We start from the raw sequence: 5,264 nt of genomic DNA, 5'->3' as shown, positions 1-5,264 counted from the left end.
AGCAGGAGTCACAGTGCTGGTGCCTGGAAGCTTTTGAAGCCCTTCCTTTGTCATTTTCCCTGGATGAGGGAAGGAGTCTGTAACACATCCAGACCCAGACTCTTTGCATTTCCACAGATGGCTGTGGAAGGAGCCCCATTTTTCCAAAGCATTTTGTTACCAGCCCCTAACAATACAGCCAATTTTTCACATTTCTGCTGAGCAGACTAAAATGCTGACATGAGACTTCTGAACCCTGTAACACCTTTTCAGAAATTGAATAGTAAATGATTAGAAAAATGTCAAGTCTACATGACTTGGAAAATTTAGTTTTCTTCTTAAAGAAGAGGGTAATGTTGAAGGTCAAGGCATGAATGCTATCTGAGATTTAATGAAATGAGTAGATAACTTCTTGAAAAGTGCTGATAATCATTGTCAGCATTTGCAGCTATAGGTCAGTCAATAGTAAAATGAATCTGTCCGCCTGCGCCTTAAGATTGATTCCTTCCTAGAGAGAGAGCTCTCTGCCACATATAATATATGAAATCAAAGCAAAGGAATGACGTTTGACAGATGGAGAACTGGAGAAAAGGTCTGCATTCTATATTTCCTTGTATGTGCCTGTAACATTTCTGGCTCTGCAGTGGTGAGCAGGCGGATTCTTTGTTGAAGAATACAACTGAAAACACACATTTCCCCTTAGTTCCTAGCAGAACTTTGGCTGGGCTGGATGGGTTGCACGCAATGACGACAGATCATAACATTTGCACAGCAGCTGAACTTTGAACTGTTCAAGCTGTTCAGTTGAGCTATGGTTCATTGTTCCTTCTCTGATTGCAGTACACTGCATTGCTTCCTGGGGAAGCAATGGGTACCCAGCAACTGGGTACCCAGTTTTTACCCAGTTTCTCATGTTCTTTTTTTCCGACTATTTTTTTTTTCCTGATTTTGTTCCTGTCACAAGTTCACAGGAGCGAGGCTACCTGCAGGCTGACAGCACTGTGTTGATTTGTACATGAGTCACATTTCCATGTGTTCTTCTCTTCTGCTCCCAATATAAGGGATAGGAATTCAAATCTCAGGCTGAGATTGTGCAGTTCTGGATGTGTGTAAAGTTAGAATTCACAGGCAGAATGTGAAATAGGAATTGGCCTTCCTCCTTTTGCTCTGCGTGTTCCTGAGACTCGTGGTTGCAGCCATGTGTGTGATTATTAGAACACACAGATTACTGGCGCTCCGTTGTCTTCCTCACTCCCTTCTCACCATTTTGATATTGTCCCACCCTTCACTGGGAAAACCAAACTCCTGCTTTTGTTCCTCCTTGACCTTTGTCATAATTCCTAGATCTGTCTGGCAGCTTGAATGTGTCTGACAATTTTAATTATAAAACAATTTTTGCTCACCTTCCTCGCCTGCTACCCCTCCTTTTTTATGGAGGAGGCTGCCAGCATGTATTAGATAGCATGGCCTGTTAAGCAGAGCGTGGTGTCCTTGGCCTAGAGCTGGATGATGTGTCTTATGCCTGAGTCAGGTCTCCACTTAGGCTGCTGATGTGATGGCTGTGAAGGCACACGCCCAGTTCTGGAGTAGCCTAATTGAGGTGTGTGCGCTATCATGGTCTTTAATAGTACAGTCACGTTTCACAGCGATTGACCCACTCAGTGCCCAGGATGAAAAGTGTTCAGTGAGTACATAGCGCTTGCTAACTCTTTTTTTTTTTTTTTAAATCATAATTCACATCATGGCCCTGTATGTTTATTGCATGCTATCTAAGCAATACTTAATTTCCTTCTGGGTGTTTCTGTTGTGCTTATCGCTTGTAGCTGAATTGCATGTCTCTGAAACCCTTTTCAGGACTGAGTTACAAGGTTAAGAGAATATTCTTTTTATCAATAAAGTAGCAAAACACCTTTCTGATTGAGACGATGCCAAAGGCAGATCCTGTTAGAGAGTGGACTTTTGATGAGACAATCAGGTTCCTGACTTGTGCTTGTTGCTCAGCACATTTATATGGCAGGATTTGGTGTATTGAGTGTTAAGGTTACACAGAGATGCAGTAAGGTTTACATAATGATACTAGTTTTGCTAGTTAAAACTCTGAATAGTGTAAAATCTTACAGAAACTCAAGAGAGCAAAAGTTAAAAATAAAAAATTATTATAACCAAAGAAGCAATTCTTCCAAAGTAAGACATTGTTAGCAGTTTTTCACCTCTGTGCTTGCAACCTCCTTGGCCTGACAGAACAAAATGGTGCTCGTAAAAGATGTTTTGGAGAAAGCCTTCAGCAAATGTTCTTTGAATATGCCCTTTTATAAATTTAGCAAATTTCCATATACATGTACGTGTATGAAAATGTCACTGATCTTTTAATCAAAACTGGCATTTGGTGCAGGGCTTGTGCTCTGAGCTTGCCAAGGAGCCCGGCCAGCTGCAGTGGTGGTTGTGCATCCACCAGGTATGCAGGGATGAACTAGGAGATGGCCCGTGGGGGACAGACAGAAGGTGAGGCCAATGATCTCTCTGGAGCCGTGAGGATTTCCCCTGTTTTTCCCTCTACAGTTTGCACTGGAGGAGTGCCTTTGCAGTGAACCTCAACAGGAGAAGGGAGAGGAAGGGACAGTTGTGGGTGCACAAGAGTTGGGGATGGGAGGGCACCAGTTAATAGGACGGGGGTGCCTGGCAGAGCTGGGAGAGGCTGTGAACTGAAGATGGAGGGAGGCTGGAGGGCAGAAGGAGCCTGCAGCAGGCACAGGCTAGGCAGTGCTGCAGACTTTTGGGGGGGACCAGAGTGGGTCTAGCAGTGAGACTCAGATGTCTGTGCTGTCCCTGGTGCATGGCCCGCAGCCCCCCAGATCTGGCTACATCAGCTGTGGCAACATGGCTGGTTTCTCTTGAGCTTTGCTTCTTCAGGGCAGACTGGAGCTGTGATGTTTTTTGAGTGCCAGATGAACCTCCAGCTGAATGGGCATCTGTCTGAGGCTGAATCCTACAACCTTACCAGTGATGTGGTCTGCATGGGGGCGGGAGCCAGCTGAAAGTCCCTAGGGGCCTTCTGGGCATCTCATTAAATAAACTATGCAAACAAAGGGTAATTGCAGAAATACTGGTTTGGTGGACGAAAAGGCTGTGGGCAGCTGGCAGAGCTTGCATGATGCAAATCAGCAGCCATTAGAAATTCCAGTGTAAATGTTAACGGAAAAAGAAAACCTAGAAATGAATCATTTACATGACTGGGGGAACAGCTTTCCACCAAAGAAGTCAGACCCCAGGAATGAGTTTTGCTCTCAACTGAGGAAGCTTTGGGCTGTGATAACTTCAAACTAGAGCCTTGCCAGCAAATCTCAAACACCCCTTTGGCTTGGTCCCATCCCAGTGCTTGTGATGGACCAGGGACACACAATCCTTCACCTGATGTGACTGCAGGGGACATTGTGGCCCGGGAGGGTGGGATGTGCTGCCCGTTTTCCGTGCTGCCATCCCAGCAGCCAGAGACTAAGCACCAGGAGGTGTGTTTGGGAATGATGTTGGGCTGCGTGCGAAGTGGAGCTGCCCGCTCTAGGGAGGAGGATTTGCAGCAGGCAGGTGTTCTACAGAGATTTGTCTTGCTGCTGCACAGCGCGTGAGGGGGGAGACATGTATTTTGTCTGCACTGTGGGTTTTAAGTGGTCATTATTAAACAACTACCGGAGGCTGCTTGTTGGCTCAATATATTTTAATTTTAGCCACTGGGTTGGAGTATCAGAGGAAAGCTGCCTGCAGGCCCTCTCCTAGCACTGAAGCAAAGGAGTGAGCTGCTTCGCCATTCACCCTCAGCGGCTTTTTTATTATGCTTATTATCTTCTCAAGGTGCAGCCTGTGTTCTCTAAAGCTAATGTCAATATTTCAATGCAAGGCAGAGTACGGCTGACCCGAGCAAAATCACACTTCATTGGATCAGTCAAAAAATAAGTGTCCGTGTGCCCCTTTTCCTGCATTGAAGTGATTGCTTTGGTTTGATTGAATTTTTCTCACTGCTTTGGTTTGAGCAGGTTTTTAAAGTGAACCCTAGTGCTACGTAAACTGGAGGTACTTCCCTTTCTCTCTCACCTGTCAAGATCCTTTTCTGGAGTAACACAAAAAATCAGAAAAGACTGATAGAATCAGACTTCTCTGTAATTTATTTACAAGTTCTTAAAAAAAAAACAAAACAAAACTGACTTTCAAAACCATTGCAAGGATTTCTGCAGTGTGTGAAAGAGAGAAACTTGTGTTGGAAGCGTGTGATCCCAGGTTGTTTCAAGCTTTCTAAATCTGAGGATGAGAAGATCAGTCCTTCGGGCAGGTGGGAAAGGTGGATTTCCTGTGACTTAATCTGGCTTTAGAAAGCCAGAAAAGTCAAGCTGAATCTCAAGATCTAATCTACTGCTTTCCTTCAGGCAACATCACCTTGACTTAATCAAAGCCCAAGAGATGTTGATTCAACCTATTCTGTACATGAAGATGCAGACTACAGATCATCCCTTCCAGATGGGGTTTTCTTAGTGATTTTTTTGTTTTTGTTTTTGTTTGTTTTTTTTTTCTGTAGCAAATTTTCTTGTACAGAGCAACTGACAGTGGCAGCTTGTGCATGAGCTGAGCAAAGCCTGTTGTCAGGCTGCTGTTGGAGGCGTGAGGAGGAGGGAGCGTGTGATTCCTGCCAGGTGGTTATTGTTTCTCTGGGGGGTTCCTGTCCCACACTGCCAGTGCCTGTGATATCTTGTTCTCTGCTGCTGGTCTCTGTGAGTGCTGAGATGCTCTCTTACGGCTCTGGAGATGGCATCGGAAGTCTGAGAGATCAGACAAGCTGTAGACTCAAGGGAATGGCCACTTTTCCTTCTGCTGCTGGAAACACTGAGCCCAGCTTGCTTCTCAGTGCTTTGCCACTTTTCTACCGCAGTTGTGCTTGCAAGGGCTGGATTCTCTCCCTCTTCCCCTTGGTCACCTCTCCTTCTCCATCCTTTCCCCTTTCCTGTCCTATTTTGACTTTTTCTTCCTTGTGTGCGTGTCACAGACAGACCTCTGTATGCACATAATCTGTGTGTTTATTCCTTTCTGTAGTTTCATCCTGGATGTAGTTTTGGCCCTGCTTTCTCTTTGCACCCAGCTATGCCCCTTGCCCCTCACTCTTAGCACGTGAGCTGCTCTGCTCCCTTGTGCACCCCCGCAGCCCTTCACCCCGTGAGAGCAGAGCTGAGCTGTGGTACCTTGACACCAGCCTGTGCCATCCCCACCTTCCCGGGGCTCCTGACCTTGCCAACCACCCTGAG

The sequence above is a fragment of the Cariama cristata genome, unplaced genomic scaffold (assembly GCF_000690535.1).
Source record: "Cariama cristata isolate BGI_N322 unplaced genomic scaffold, ASM69053v1 scaffold41043, whole genome shotgun sequence".
Lineage (NCBI taxonomy): Eukaryota > Metazoa > Chordata > Aves > Cariamiformes > Cariamidae > Cariama > Cariama cristata.
Note: the sequence above shows the minus strand (reverse complement) of the source record.